The sequence below is a fragment of the Macaca mulatta genome, chromosome 6 (genome assembly GCF_049350105.2).
Source record: "Macaca mulatta isolate MMU2019108-1 chromosome 6, T2T-MMU8v2.0, whole genome shotgun sequence".
Classification (NCBI taxonomy): Eukaryota; Metazoa; Chordata; class Mammalia; order Primates; family Cercopithecidae; genus Macaca; species Macaca mulatta.
In genome coordinates, this window is record NC_133411.1 from 18,318,293 (window position 1) to 18,335,427 (window position 17,135).

At 43.5% G+C, this 17,135-nt stretch overlaps 1 protein-coding gene across 5 annotated transcripts in view; it reads right to left on the bottom strand.

Annotated features, from left to right (window-relative positions):
- Nucleotides 1-17,135, bottom strand: part of MYO10 (myosin X) — a 274,739-nt gene that overhangs the window by 215,520 nt on the left and 42,084 nt on the right. The gene's annotated exons all lie outside the window — the stretch shown is intronic.

Sequence of the window (17,135 nt, forward strand, 5' to 3'; positions counted from 1 at the left end):
CTTCAAAGTTCAGGACTGTATCTTAAAAGACGGCAACTTCGAGATCCTACTTTTTAATCTTGGGCACATTTTTTGGCATTGATCTCATTTCCACTTATTTATTTCCCCACTGGACAAATGAAATATCATATTGAGCTTTTTTAAGGCTCAATTTCATCGTCCTTTGATTTCATCATATGAAACCATTTTTCAAACACAAGTGATAAAGTTTGGAGGAATTAGTGGGTATTTCCTGGTCATTCAAAGAATGACATTCATGAATACTACTCAGCCATAAAAAGGAATGAAATAATGACATTCACAACAATGTGGATGGAGTTGGAGACCGTTATTCTAGTGAAGTCACTCAGGAATGGAAAACCAATCATCATATGTTCTCGTTTGTAAGTGGGAGCTAAGCTATGAGGATGCAAAGTCATAAGAATGACACGATGGACTCTGGGGACTCAGGGAGAAGGGTGGGAGGGCGGAGAAGGATAAAAGACTACACAACAGGTACAGTGGACACTGTTCAGGTGATGGGTGCACCAAAATCTCAGAAATCACCACTGAATAACATATTCATGTAACTGAACACCACCTGTTCCCCCAAAATCACTGAAATTAAAAAAAAGAAAAAAAATTACCTTTATGATGTATACCCATATGATAGAATGCAACACCGAGCTTCAGCATCTCAATAAACTTTCTCTACTATGCTCAACAATTTCATTTCCAACAAAAATGACACCAAGCACATCCTATGAATCAATGTATTCACGTGGAAATAGAACAAAATTATCACTTGACATAGCACTTTATTTTTTTCTCCCTCCCTCCCTTACTAAAATAGCACTTTAACTGAACAACTCCTCTTCTCGAATTTTCTACATTTCATTTATTTCTGTTTTGTTAAATCTTTGAAATATACTGGGGTTATGGTATGTTCCACTTCCAGCTGAAGGAGCTAGTACTGCTCTTTTAACATAGAATTGGCAGGGGATAAATGACACACCAGTAAACTCAACATTTTATGTTACTTTAAATGGTGCCAATCAATAGCAAACATAGTCACCTCCAGTAACAGAGTGCCCCCGATATATCAGGGTCATGAACTATCAGGGTCATGTACTAAGGAGCCTCAGTGACATTACATTGAATACTAACCTTCCGTAAAATAGGAATCCTCTCAATTCCAAGAGGTAAGTGCAGCTTGGAGCTTAAGACTTTGCCCAGTGCCACACAGCTAGTGACCGAGGCAGGTCTCTCCAAATTCCTAATCCCATGCTCTTCCCACACATCACACTGACTCTACTTGTCTCCTGAAAATAATGCATAAATAAATCAAATGCATTCATCAATGAGCAATTAAAATCTAACAATACAGAGTTGCCTTAAATGGCCTGTTATCACACGTAACTATTTGTTCTCATCTTCCTAGAAAGGAACATTTAAGAACACAAAATCTGACGTAAAGGTTACTCCATTCCCTCAGTGCCCACGATGACACTGTTTAAAATCCACAAGCCGGAGGACAGACGTGGTGGCTCACGTAATCCCAGCACTTTGGAAGGCCAAGATGGGTGGATCACTTGAGGTCAGGAGTTTGAGACCAGCCTGGCCAACATGGTAAAACCCCACGTCTACCAAAAAAGTACAAAAATTAGCCAGACATGGTGGCGCATGCCTGTAATCCCAGCTTCTCAGGAGGCTGAGGCAGGAGAATTGCTTGAAACCAGGAGGCAGAGGTTACACTGACTTGAGATTGTGCCACTACGTTCCACCCTGGGCGCCAGAGTAAACTCTATCTCAAAAAAATAGAAAATAAATAAATAAAATCCACAAACCAGGACCTAAAACGTTAACTGTTACTCAGAAGCCATAGTTAAGTCACTCTTGAGTTTGATGAATGAATTTCGGGCGGGCCAGCTAGAATCCCCAGACATAGGTTCTACAAGCATTTCTAAAATCACGGTGGCTGGAGATCCCAATATTGAAATGGAACAAACTCCTTTCCCCATTGACCAACTCACACAGTCCCCCTGAGAGTTCTGTGACTCTCCTAGTATCCCCTATTGCGACCTTATCTGTAAGAGACCCTCCCCATATGCACTCATTTCCCTGGTACATACTAAGGAGGTTTTAAGTTGTTCACTCCATTCACAGTTCTTTAAAGATGAGCCAAAGAGGAGTTTCAATCCTCTGCTATAAAGATGGCAGATAGCATCAAAAATAAATATTAAGTGCTCCTATATAAATCCTGAGACCTGCCTATTTAAAGAACACACAGCACCAACAGGGGTCAGTACCCATTTGCACACAAGTCCCTCACGTCCCCCTACTCTTGCTTCAGGCTGAGACACTGATAACACACATGAAGAATGAGACTTCACAACTGCCTGTCAGTCCTGATTTCTTTATTAGCAAACAGCTGTTTCCAAAGAGAACACGGACTTCAGGCATCTGCCAAGAGGCTGGTCTCTCAAATATCCCTCCGTACCCAAACTGCATTACTTACAACATTCTAGAAAAAGATTCCAAATGCCTGATGACTTTTTTCAGCCTCTCTTTAATTCACATGTCAGGGACTGCAATATTTGAAAGCTTTTAAATATACGCCTCCCTACACACACGCACGCCCATGCTCGCAGCAATGAAAATGTTCAAAGTTATATAAGGCAAGAACTTTTACTCATTAGGTTAAAATCAGGAAATAAAAACTCCCAGTGTAGCTCCATCCCAGAACCCCTAGTCCAAACCTTTCTGTGTGTTGTGACCATCACTAGCACTGTTTTCGTTAAAAAGGATTTCACACACCTGTTTCCCAATTAAAATCGTCTATTTAGTAAGAATGAAATTGAGATTGTGCAACAGTATCAAATGACTATAAATGGTCAGCAGGATTAATATGTATCTTTTGGCTTCCACAGGCCACCCAGAAGGTATTTTTTCACTAAAGCGTGCAGTTTGACTTAGTATCTCACTGTGGGCTCTCTTTACCCTTTCGTTTTAAAGTACTACAAAGCCCTTTGTTGACACAGTACTTTATGATCAAACACACAGTTCAGCTCCTGTAGTCCAAAGGTCTTTTCCAACAGGTGTGAAGAACTGCTGATAAGCAACTTTTACAAAATCCAGCCCAGATTTCAAATCCACAGCCCATTGGCCAGTTTTCCTAGGTCTATCACAAACAGCTGTCTTCCACACATGGGAAGCAAAACGCATTCAAAACACCCCCTTTGTTCTTTGAAAAAGTATTAACTGGCAATTTTCATAGAATCGGAATTGCAAAGTTAAACCGCTGAAATAGGTATTTTGTACATAGATTGTTCCTGGTGCTTTCTCTGAGACCCCAATCTTTCTACTTCTGCTCTATTAGAACACATGTGCCCAGGTCCAAAAGAGGCCACCCACAAGCACTTGAAAACGAAGTCACAGGCAGACATTTGAAGTGTCCAGACCATCTAAGTTGGAGCGGGAAAGAAAAATTTGCCCACCATATGCAAACTATTACATTCAGTCATTGCTAAATAAGGCTGATAATTTAATACACAATATAAGCAACCTCGCATAAGGAAAAGGCTCACAATTTGATTAAAAATTGCCTTTATTAGCAGGTGGAACAAGTTTGAACATAACATACACATTTTATTAAAAATTGGAGAAGTTGGCCGGGCGTGGTGGCTCACGCCTGTAATCCCAGCACTTTGGGAGGCCGAGGTGGGCGGATCACAAGGTCAGGAGATCGAGACCATGGTGAAACCCCGTCTCTACTAAAAATACAAAAAATTAGCCGGGCGCAGGGGCGGGCGCCTGTAGTCCCAGCTACTCGGGAGGCTGAGGCAGGAGAATGGCGTGAACCCGGGAGGCGGAGCTTGCAGTGAGCCGAGATTGCGCCACTGCACTCCAGCCTGGGCGACAGAGCGAGACTCCGTCTCAAAAAAAAAAAAAAAAAAAAAAAAAAAAATTGGAGAAGTTTGCGTGTTAATCTCTGAGACAAATATGTGAGTGTTAACATAATGGCTGAACATTTTTCTGTACATAATCACCAGAAACGTTTTTGCAATATAAAGCATTTGTGCATAAATTCCTATCCCCCTGTGAACTTTAAAGCAATCCTGTAAGACAGAGAGGCAATACCATCCCTTTCTTCAAACGTAAGGTTCACAGAGGCTCCATTTTCTACTGCCAACAATGATTTCCTGGATATAATAAAAGGGGCCGACTTTACCAAATGTTGGTGAGGGTGTAGAGAAACTGAGAATATAAAATGGTCCATCTGCTTTGGAAAATGGTTTGGCAATTTCTTAAAAAGCTAAACATAATCTTACCATGTATGTCCCAACAATATAATTCCTAGATAGTTGTCTACTCAAAAAAAAAATATTTTTAAGTCTTGTGTGTAAATATTCATAGCAGCAATATTCTTCCTAGCCAAATACTGGAAACAACTCAAAGGTCTAGTAACTGGTATAGAGATACACAGAACAAATCCATACAATGGGACTCCTCAGTTATTTAAAACAAAAAAAAAGAATCACTGATACATTCACCAACAAATATGGACCACAGACATCATGGTAAGTGAAAGAGGACAGATACAAAAGGCTACATATTGTGGGGTTCTGTTTATATGAAGTTTCTGGAAAAGGCAAATCCATAGACACAGACAATAGATGAATGGCTACCCAAAGCTGGGTGCGGGAGGGACAGTGACTGAGTGAAAAAGGTGGAAATCTGTCCAAAAACTGCCCTGTGGCGATGGCTGCACAACCGTATACATGTGCTGAAATTCATTCTACTGGGCACCTATAACGGGTGAATTTCTCTCTGTGGAATTATAAATCAATAATTTTGAATCACTTTTATTTTTATTTATTTATTTATTTATTTATTTATTTTTGAGATGGAATCTCGCTCTGTCACTGCAACCTCCGCCTCCCGGGTTCACGCCATTCTCCTGCCTCAGCCTCCCAAGTAGCTGGGACCACAGGCGCCCGCCGCCTCACCCAGCTAATTTTTTGTATTTTTAGTAGAGACGGGGTTTCACCGTGTTAGCCAGGATGGTCTCCATCTCCTGACCTCATGATCCGCCCGTCTCAGCCTCCCAAAGTGCTAGGATTACAGGCGTAAGCCACCGCACCTGGCCATCATTTTTAAAAAATTGTTTTCCCAGTCTATATATTTCTCAAATGCACATGAACATTCCTAACCATTCCATAGCAGGAAAACCCAATCACATTTCTGTAACTGAGCAACACAGGGGTTGAGAAACATCAAAACGACAACAACCCCATAACGATGAAATTTAAGGGCCACGTTGAATTCATTAAGTCCCTGTTCTCCATTAGCACAGACTAGAGGGGCTAGAGGACCACAGAGGAGACTTGCCCAAGCTAGTCTAAGGATGAGGTTGTGGTAGATTGTACCATGGTGTCATTGTGGACAATTATTCCCCTCCCTGGAAGAAAATCATAAAACCCTGGCCAACTGCCTCCTGCTTGGTGATACCTCCCCAGCCTGGCCCATTCATCACCTGTTATCTACGACTCCCTCCCACTCCAATAGCAAAGTGAAGCTGCTGCACAAGGCCTAAATATTGACACACAAAGTTGCTGGCCTCTGTTTTAAGATAAAGACGATTGTACTACCATCACCAATTTTAACCTCCTGTTGCCCTTTTGAAAACTATTACATTTCTCTTCCGATTTTAAAAATGATTTTCTTTCCTGAACTCTGAAAAAAATAAGTAAAGTTAGAGAAACAACCCTAAAAAGAGATGATGGTGGACTTTAAATACCATTCTGTACGGCATGTTCTAATTACAGGTTCACGAAAAAGAGAACATTCTTTAGCCAAACATACAACTTAGTCTCAGCCCCGGAACAGGGCACTGTGCCGACTCATCTCCCACAGCTGTTTCTCTCGCCTATGTTAAGTACCTCAGTTCAGGACTCTCTGGCCACCTACACGACAAACTCAAAATTTGCTCCTGAAATGTGATCTGCTTTTTCCTTTTTAAAGATGCAGAGGGCCAGCACAGTGCCTCATGCCTGTCATCCCAGCACTTTGGGAGACCAAGGCAGGTGGACTGCCTGAGCCCAAAAGTTTGAGACCAGCCTGGGCATCCTAGAGAGAACCTGTCACTTATTTTAAAAATGCAAAAAGTAAGCCAGGCATGGTGGTGCATGCCTGTGGTCTCAGCCACTTGAGAGGCTGAGGTGGGAGGATCACCTGAGGCTGGGAAGTAAAGAGTACTGTGAGCCATGACTGCACCACCTCACTCCAGCCTGGGAGACAGAGTGAGACTCTCTCTCCAAAAACAATAAAATTAAAATAAAATAAAATAAAATAAAATAAAAAGACACAGAGGTCAAATAACTTTGTAATGCATCAGATAAATTAACATGACTATTGAAATCTGCAGTAAATTCAACAGCCAAAAGAAAGTTTTCCTCTGTTTGCCTGCAATGACTCAGTGAAGAAGTCACCCAGCTTAGGCGATCTCTAACACAGGGCCAAGGGAGCGGGGATATTTGTTCTTGATGAACTGCAGAAATGGGTTGTGAGCATCACGGACTTAAGCAGCACTTTTCCACCTGTTTTACAGTCTCTCTTTTTTTTTTTTCTTCTGTTGGAAGTAGGAGTTATCTTTCCAACTGATCAGATGCTTCTTTTCCCCTGATTCTTACGACTCAAAGACACATCAAAGGACACATGGCTTTCATGACACAAAGTTGTAATACAAGTTTCTCCACCTCGGTGCTATTGACATTGTGGACGAGATGATTCTTTGTTGCGGACTGCAGCTTCATTCTAGTTGAGAATCACTATTCTAGAGTAATAGTGGTCTAGAGCCATGGTCAAATTGAAGGCACTTACAAAACCATTCATTGTCAGTGACCTAGTTAATTGAAAGCAGACTCTGTCATCTAAATCCCATGAATTTCAAAAATCCCAAGAATGGAGGTCAGTCCAGATAAAGTATACCTGGGACAGACCTAATTTCTGGTATCATTAAAACTGGGTACACACAGAATAGAGAAAGTAGCCCCTGCAGCCCAATTCAAACAGTTTGACAAACGTAAGGGAAAGAGGAGCAGAGGCCGATAGGTGGGCAGTGGTGCTAGAAGAACACTCTTCTTTTCCTCCTCTCTGTCCACTGTGTGTGTGTGTGTGTGTGTGTGTGTGTGTGTGTGTGTGTGTGTGTTTTAAGGGAGAGCCGACTTTTAATGCAGATTATTGGAACCATGCAGACACAGCCTGTCCACTGCGCTCTTTAACCTCAGATGCTATCTCAACTTCCAAATGCTTGCAAACCCCAATGCAAAGCTTGTCAGAAAACTTAGCCACATGCAGATGAGAACGAGAGAGGAGCAAAGCAAGGTGCTCATTGGCCAAGCACGGTGGCTCATGCCTATAATTCCTGCAGTTTGGGAGGCCAAGGCGGGTGGATCACCTAACGTCAGAAGTTTGAGACCAGGCTGGCCAACATGATGAAACTCCATCTCTACTAAAAATACAAAAAATTAGCTGGGCGTGTTGGTGGGCGCCTGTAATCCCAGCTACTCAGGAGGCTGGGCAGGAGAATCACTTGAACCCGGAGGGCAGAGGTTGCAGTGAGCTGAGATCACACCACTGCACTCCAGTCTGGGAAACAGAGCAAGACTCTGTCTCAAAAAAAAGGTGGGGGAGGGAGCATGGCAGCATCATCACCAGTATAAAATGAGTATGACAAACGCAGCTCTAACACAAGCCGCAAGGACGAGGGAGCACTGTGAGCTGGGGCACAAGCCTAAGATTCAGAAATGAAGGGGAAGGTGAAATTTAAGACTTCTCCCCTGCAGAGACAGCCACCCTCAGCAGGGGACCTGAAGTGATAGCAGCCAGTCTCCAAAGCATCCCTGGACACCCAGAATCCCCCACAGCAGTGGGTGGCCTTTATAGGTCTATGCTATAGAGTGCTCAAACAGAGTAGGGCACCCACGACAGCTAAGTGAGTCTCTCTGACTCATTTCCTTGTCTTGAGACTACAGGGTTTTAAATCCGAGGCTGGCAATCATTTCTGAAGAACTGCATCCAATTCCACAGAGGTAAGCTTCCGTTCAGCCATGGCCATGTAGGCTCTGAAAGGAACACAGGCGGTTTTTAGGCTCAGGAGTTGAAGGTGATGGCAAGTCAAAGCTCCACCCTGAGCGACTACAGAGGAAGGAAAAGTAATGAAGTGAGTCTCAAGAGAGAAACTTGGCGAGCACACAGTTGATAATGTTGGAAATGTGTGGTTGAGAGTTCCGAGTTTGTAATATTTGTCTTTGGGCTGGAGAACAATGATAGATGTTTGTTCTCTATATAGACAACCCCAACAACAACTGGCCCGTCCATCAGAGCTGATCCCATCCTTAAATCCCAGGGGAAAATGTGTTCCTGACATTGTGCTTCAGAATTCAGACATAATTTCTTCTCAAAGATGCTGCCAGAAGTGTTGGATAACTCCCTAGACTGGCCTATTGCTGAAATACTCTACACTTTTTGAAGGAATGTATTTCAGCTATTTATAGCTTTCATCATTGTCATCATTTCTCAAGCTTGCCTGTGGGCTAAAGGATCATTTGTAACACTACTGCGGCCGGGCATGGTGGCTCACAACTGTGATCCCAGCACTCTGGGAGGCCAAGGAGGGCAGATCACTTGAGGTCAGGAGTTCACCACCAACCTGGTGAAACCCCGCCTCTACTAAAAATACCAAAATCACCCAGACGTGGTGGCACGGGCCTGTAATCTCAGCTACTTGGGAGACTGAAGCACGAGAATCGCTTGAACCAGGGAGGCAGAGGTTGCAGTGAGCCAAGATCGTGTCACTGCACTCCAGCATGGGTGACAGAGCGAGACTCAAACTCAAAAAAAAAAAAAAAAAAAGAAAAAAAGAAAAACAAAACAACACTATTGCCACTGAAGACCATAGTGTTCCAAATACTAATAAACACACCTAAAAAAACACAGTAAGGTTGTAAACTGAGGGCTACCTGTGCTCATTACCGTAAAGTTCACAGAGCAATCTGTCCCATGTTTCTGGTCCTTCCCAGCTCTCTAGTGCACCGGATGGGAAGGATCGAATAGCACCCACATTCCTTCCCCTTATCCTGCCCACAATATCAAACTCTGTAACCACTAGGAACAGCAGCCTTCATCCAGAGCTTTCATAACATGAAAGATTTACAGTAGTAAGAGTGGAAAGGCAGGAAAAGAAGAAAAGAAAGCGGTAAAAGGTATCACCAACAATACACTCATCTTTTGGTCAATGTTCCACGGGAAAAGATACAAAGATTCACTGCCATCCCACACCCCCAATCAAAATCAAAACCAAAATGAACTATGCTAAATGGCAGGATGCCTCAATTATGAATATGTAATTCTATAAAGAGTTTATTCCCATAGTTATGGATTCCAACTTGCCACCTGATTGAGTCCTGAGTTTTATTATTATTTTTAGATGGAGTCTAGCTCTGCTGCCCAGGCTGGAGTGCAGTGGCGTGATCTCAGCTCACTGCAATCTCTGCCTACTGGGTTCAAGTGATTCTCCTACCTCAGCCTCCCAAGTAGCTGGGGCTACAGGTGTGCACCACCACACTCGGCTAATTTTTGTATTTTTAGTAGAGACTGGGTTTCACCATGTTGGCCAGGCTGGTATCAAACGCCTGACCTCAGGTGATCCACCCGACTCAGCCTCCCAAAGTGCTGAGATTACAGACGTGAGCCACCATGTCTGGCCTGAGTTTTATCATCTGATTTCCCCCAGCTTCCTCACAATTCCTTAAAACACCTTTTCAGTTAATCTTTTAAACTACAGTGACTAGTAGTAGTCCCAGAAACAATTTAACACTAAAAGAAATGAGACATCTCCAAATTGCTGAGAGTACCTCAAACATTGTAGGAATGTGACGATACAATGAACAAAAGTCAAACTATTCTATCTATTAGTTAACCATCATTATGCAGCCAACACATATATGTTTATTAGAAAGTGGACTTAAAGAATCAGCCAACATGCCTAAAAGAATTCATCCATCTATAACTGTTACACCCACCCACCCATTCTTCCATCCCGCCATACTTCCACAAGTCCATCCTTCTACCAAATATCTCCTAACACCCCTTCCCCAATCATATACCAGGCACTAGAAAAGAGTGGACGGCTTGTAAAATAGTTCTAGCTCTAGGCTGGGCGCAGTGACTCACACCTGTAATGTCAACACTTTGGGAGTCCAAGGTGGGAGGATTACTTGAGCCTTGGAGTTCAAGACCACCCTGGGCAAGATGGTGAGACCTCGTCTCTATAAAATTTTTTTAAATTAAAAAATTATTCGGCCGGGCGCGGTGGCTCAAGCCTGTAATCCCAGCACTTTGGGAGGTCGAGACGGGCAGATCACAAGGTCAGGAGATCGAGATCATCCTGGCTAACCCGGTGAAACCCCATCTCTACTAAAAAATACAAAAAATTAGCCGGGCGAGGTGGCGGGCACCTGTAGTCCCAGCTACTCGGGAGGCTGAGACAGGAGAATGGCATAAACCTGGGAGGCGGAGCTTGCAGTGAGCTGAGATCCAGCCACTGCACTCCAGCCTGGGAGACCGAGCGAGACTCTGTCTCAAAAAAAAAAAAAAAAAAAAAATTATTCAAGACCAGTCTGACAAACATGGAGAAACTCCATCTCTACTAAAAATACAAAATTAGCTGCATGTGGTGGTGCATGCCTGTAATCCCAGCTACTCAGGAGGCTGAGGCAGGAGAACTGCTTGAACCCAGGAGGGAGAGGTTGTGGTGAGCCGAGATGGTGCCACTGCACTCCAGCCTGGACAACAAGAGCGAGACTCCGTCTCAAAAGAAAAAAAAAAAATTAGCCAGACATACTCCCGCAGTTGGGAGGCTAAGGCAAGAGGATCCCTTGAGCCCAGATGTTTGAGGATACAGTGAGCTCTGATCATGCTACTGCACTCCAGTCTGAACAAGATAAGCCAAGACCCCCATCTCTTAAAAAAAAACAGTAAAATTAGAACAAAATAAAATAGTTTTGGCTCTAAAAAGCACAGAGGTAAACTATGCCCACTCTAATGCCCTCCCTATCTGGTCTCTCTGTTCCACATGGAATAATTATGCAATATAAAGAGTAGGACAGGGCAGGCATGGTGACTCATGCCTGGAATCCCGGCACTTTTGGGAGGCTGAGGTGGGAAGATCGTTTGAGCTCAGACGTTTGAGACCGGCCTGGGCAACATGGCAACACTCTGTTTCTGCCAAAAATATAAAAATTAGCTGAGCATGGTGGCACAGGCCTATAGTCAGTTACTGGGCAGGCTGAGGTGGAAGGACGGGTTGAGCCCAAGAGGTGGAGGTTGCAGTGAGCAGTGATTGTGCCTCTGCACTCCAGCCTGGGTGACAGGGCGAGAACCTGACTCAAAAAAAAAAAAAAAAAAAAAAACCAGCCTGGCCAACATGGTGAAACCCTGTCTCTACTAAAAATACAAAAATTAGCTGAGCGTGGTGGCAGGCGCCTGTAATCCCAGGCAGTCGGGAGGCTGAGGCAGGAGAATCGCTTGAACCCGGGAGGCGGCGGTTGCAGTAAGCCGAGATCGTGCCACTATACCCTCGCCTGGACAACAGAGCAAGATGCTTTCTGTAGAAAGAAAGACAGAAAGACAAGAAAGAAAGACAAGACAGACAGACAGACAGAGAAAGAGAAAGAAATAAAGAGAGAAAAAAAGAGAGAAAGAGAAAGAGAGAAAGAGAAAGAAAGAAAGAAAGAAAGAAAGAAAGAAAGAAAGAAAGAAAGAAAGAAAGAAAGAAAGAAAGAGAAAGAAAGAAAAGAAAGGAAAGAAAGGAAGGAAGGAAGGAAGGAAGGAAGGAAGGAAGGAAGGAAGGAAGGAAGGAAGGAAGGAAGAAAGAAAGAAAGAAAGAAAGAAAGAGAGAAAGAAAGAAAGGCAGAAAGAAAGGCAGAAAGAAAGAAAGGAAGGAAAGAAAGAAAGGAAGGAAGGAAGGAAGGAAGGAAGGAAGGAAGGAAAGAAAGAAAGAAAGAAAGAAAGAAAGAAAGAAAGAAAGAAAGAAAGAAAGAAAGAAAGAGAGACAGAGAGAAAGAAAGAAAGAAAGAAAGAAAGAAAGAAAGAAAGAAAAGAAAAGAAAAGAAAAGAAAAGAAAAGAAAAGAAAAGAAAAGAAAAGAAAAGAAAAAAAGAAAAGAAAACAGTAGAACAAGCCAAGAAAGACAAGTAGGTAAATGGGGCAAGGAGACAGAGATTTTATGAAATGTATAAAACTGTCCCACTAAGAACTCTCAAAAACTAGTGGGAAATCCTGTTTTTACAGGACACAAAACAAAACAGCTGGTTTGAGAACTGCATTCCAGGATCCTCTTGGTGGAAGCAGTAGGAGGTGCAGGACAGAAAGGGCAATAAAAGACCAGCACAAAATGTTTGCACTCTGCGTGAAATCTGATACCAGACATCCTTACCTCCTACTTCCCAGTTTATCGTCCTTTCCTCCTCTTGATAAGACATCATTTTTTGGGGGGGCGGGGTGGGGGGGGAGAAATGCCTACAAATAAACAAACTGATAAGATTTTCTTAACGAAATCCCAGTTGTTTTCTGGCTACCAACTGTTTTTAGAAAAAATACACAAGTATGCTCAGAACAGGAGTTTGTTGTTACTTCATAAAAATGAATGACCCGAGAACACAATGGGAAGAAAATAAACTTAAAACAGCCATTTCTAATTTCTGTTTCATACATGTTAATTCCTTTGCAGATTTCTATCACATATCGAAAACAATCGGTGTGTTTCATAAAATCGCACTCCCTGAATTAACAGCTAAGGAAGAGATAACCTAGACCAATCAAAATGACATATAACGTGTTGGCAAGAATGTGGAGAAACTAGAACCCCCGAGCGCTGCTGCTAAGAATGTGAAATGATGCAGCTGCTGTGGAAAACAATTTGGCAGTTCCTCAAAAAGTAAAATATAAAGTTACCGTATGACCCAGAAATTCCACTGCTAGGTAAAAACCCCCGAGACGTGAAAACGTATGTCCACACGAAAACTTGTACACAAATGTTCATAGCAGCATTTTGTGCAACAGCCTGAAAATGGAAACAACCCTCATGTCCATCAACTAGTGAATGGATGTTTTTTTAATGCGGTCTATTCATACAATGGAATATTATTCAACAATAAGGTTGATGTGGTAGCTCACGTCTGTAATCCCAGAACTTTGGAAGGCCGGAGCGGGAAGATCACCTGAGGTCAGGAGTTCAAGACTAGCCTGGCCAACATGGAGAAACCCTGTCTTTACTAAAAATACAAAAATTAGCCAGGTGTGATGGCACATGCCTGTAATCTCAGCTACTCTGGAGGCTGAGACAGGAGAATCACGTGAACCTGGAGGCACGGACTGCAGTGAGCCAAGATCATACCACTGCATGGGCGGCAGAGCAAGACTGTCTCAAAAAATAAAATAAATAAAATAAAATAAAATAAAATAAAATAAAAATGAACAAAGAACTGATACATGCTATAACATGGATGAGCCTAGAAAACACTATGCTAAGTAGTAGAAGGCAGTCACAAAGGACCACATGTTGTATGACTCCATTTATATGGAGAAGTCAAATCCATGGAGACAGAAAGTTGGTCAGGCATGGTGGCTCATGTCTATAATCCCAACACTTTGGCAGGCCAAGACGGGCTGATCATATGAGGTCAGGTGTTCGAGACCAGCCTGACCAACATGGTGAAACCCCATCTCTAGTAAAATACAAAATTAGCCAGCATGGTGGCGGGTGCCTGTAATCCCAGCTACTTGAGGCTGAGGCAAGAGAATTGCTTGAACTCGGGAGGCTGAGGTTGCAGTGAGTCAAGATCATGCCACTGCACTCCAGCCTGGATGACAGAGTGAGACTCCATCTTGAAAGAGAAAGAGAGAGACAGAGACAGAGACAGAGAGACAGAGAAGGAAGGAAGGAAGGAAGGAAGAAAGGAAGGAAGGAAGGAAGGAAGGAAGGAAGGAAGGAAGGAAGGAAGGAAGGCGGGCGGGCAAGAGGAAGGAAGAACCGACGGGGGGGGGGAAGGGGGGAAGGGGGGAAGGGGGAAAAGGGTGAGGGGAGAGGGAGAGGGAGAGGGAGAGGAGAAAAGAAAGCTCACTGGTGGTTGCCAGGGGTTGGGAGGAGGGGAGAATGGGGAGTGGCTGCTAACAGGTATGGAGTTTTGTGGGGGGTTTTTTGGAGTAGGAAAATGTGATAAAATTAAATAGTGATGATGGCTGTACAATCTTGTGAAGATGCTAAAAACCACTGAATTAACACACTTTAAATGGGTGAATGTCATGATGTGTGAATTATATCACAAACAAAAAGAGACAGGGAGGGAGAGACAGACAACTGTGCAGACAAACAGGTCAAAAACAGACAAACCTGACCTCATTCACTCCCTCGATTCCATTATCCCAACCACCATCTTCATTCTTGACCTTCCTTATTACATATGCAAGAAGGTCCTCTTTTCAGTTTGCACTAGTTTTTGTTGAGTTTCCATCATTTGCAAGCAAAGGAGTATCAGCTCTCATTTTCATCACACACAAATGTTACAGGTTTCAGAAAACATCTAGAAAGCAGTTCACACTCAAGAGACCTGTACAAACGTCTGTAACTAATTTTTGTATACTTTCTCTACAACACCAAAACAAGTTATTCCAGTGCTCTGACTCAACATTATACCAGTATTTACATCATACTTATATCATTTGCATTATGGGAGGCAGAAATGGAGTTTACTTGCTGTGGAATCCTCAGCACCTAGAACAGGGCCAGACTTACTGCTCCACTGAATGTCTGGTAAATGCATCTATAGAAACCATGCTACCCAGAGATAGAGGCCAGGCCGTTGGAAGGTTTCAGTATGAGGTTACAGAAATGGCACTGGGTGCTCCCCTAGAAGACAGGGACTCAAGCTCCAGCTCTACTACCCGTGGCTCAGCACAGTTATTCATTACTTGAGACATCTCTGCAAAAAATGAGCTGACACCTAGCTTTTCTGATATAGAACACAAAAAGATCACATGAGATGGCTAATCAAAATGCTTCAAGCCATGGGGTTGCCTGGCACAGTGGTTCACGACTGTAATCCCAGCATTTTGAGAGGCTAAGGAAGGCAGGTCACTTGAACTCAGGAATTCAAGACCAGCCTGGGCAACATGGCGAGACCCCTGTCTCTACAAAAAAATTCAAAAATTAGCTGGGTATGGTGGCATGCGCCTGTAGTCCAAGCTACTTAGAAGGTTGAGGTAGGAGAGTCGCTTGAACCCAGGAGACAGAGGTTACAGTGAGCTGAAACTGCGCCACTGCACTCCAGCCTGGGTGACAGAGCGAGAGCCTATCTCAAAAACAAACAAACAAAAAATGCCATAGGTCTTCTACCCAATGAAGCAGTACCTGTATTTGGGGTCTTGCTGCTGGCACCTTACTGCGTCACATCTAGATGGCTTTCAGCCCTTATATTGCTTTAACTTTCCTCTCAAGGCCTTGCTACAGAACCAAAGAATGCACGGACCTCATTTAACCAACCACATGCACCAACCTTCTCTCCAAACCAACAAAACTACCAGCCCAGCTACTTCCCCAATGTTTTCCCAAAACATTGAAAAAGAACTTACAATTACAAACTATCCCCAACAGAAAAGTGATAAGGAGGCTGAAGACGATGAGAAACATCTAAATGACATAAATGCCTCTTTGGTCCTCTTAACACTAAGATTTTTGTCTATAGAAAATTATTTCTCTCCTGCCGGGCACAGTGGCTCACGCCTGTAATCCCAGCACTTTGGGAAGCTGAGGCAGGCAGATCACCTGAGGTCAGGAGTTTGAGACCAGCCTGGCCAACATGGCAAGACCCCGTCTCTACTAAGAATACAAAAATTAGCCAGGTGTGGTGGTGCATGTCTGTAGTCCCAGCTACTCAGGAGGCTGAGGTGGGAGAATCGCTTGAACTCGGGAGGCAGAGGTTTCAGTGAGCTGAGATCGTGCCACTGCACTCCAGCCTGGGTGACAGAGTGAGATTCTGTCTCAAAAAAAAAAAAAGAAAAAGAAAATTATTTCCCTCCTACAGCAAAATTCATTTTCATTGCTCTCCATATTACACCTCCTGTTGGGTTCAACAGAGACTTCGAAACAGACTACAGTGCTTAAAAAAAAAAAAAAAAAAAGTGGGGGCAGCAGTTCTCATGGCTCCGTGACTAGCCCTAGTTATATCCCTCCGTCACTGATATGTGCTGAAATTGGAGGGGACTCTTCCCAAGGACACAGTCTCTCCCCAGCAGTGGGTGGGCACCAGGCAGCGAGGTGTGAGGGTCCCCAGAGTGTATGACAAGCCAGCCAGGCAGTGGAGTAAAGTGGGCTTAGTGGTGGCGTTATAGTCGTTAACTTGTTAAGTAAACTTTTCATTTTAGAATGCTTGTAGATTTTACAGAGAAGTTGCAAAGATAATACAGGGAGTCCCTGTACACCTGTCACTCTGCTTCCTGTTGTTAATATCTTACATAATGTGGCATGTTTATTACACTAAGGAACCAACATTGGCACCTTACTATGAACTCAATGCCACACTTCATTCAAATTTCTCCAGTTTCCACCCAATGTCCTTTTTCCGTCCCAGGACCCCTTCTGGGACACTGGATGTCATCATCATGCTCCTTCTTTGATGGTCTTGACAGTTTTGAGGAATGCCGGTCAGGTATTCTGTGAAATATCCCTCCTCTGTGGGCTGCTTGAAGTTTTTGTTCCTGGCTAGACCGAAGGATAGTGGTTTTTGATAATGGCTCTATCCAGGGGGGCCAAACCACCTGGACAGGAACCCTGGCTTTACTACAACTGAGCCATGTGGCGTTGGACAAATGAACCTCCATGGACCTTAGTTTCCTCATCGAAAAAAGAGGAAAAGCAAATACAACCTACTTCCCAGGACCGGCGGGGATTAAATAGGCTGACTCTGAGAAAGGAGGTGAGTGGATAATCAGAAATGCTTCATGGAAAGCAGAGGTGGCCACTGACGCATTTAACAACACAGATACTGTGCCAGAGACCCAAAGATGAATAAGGGACACGCCTCATTCCCAGATGCC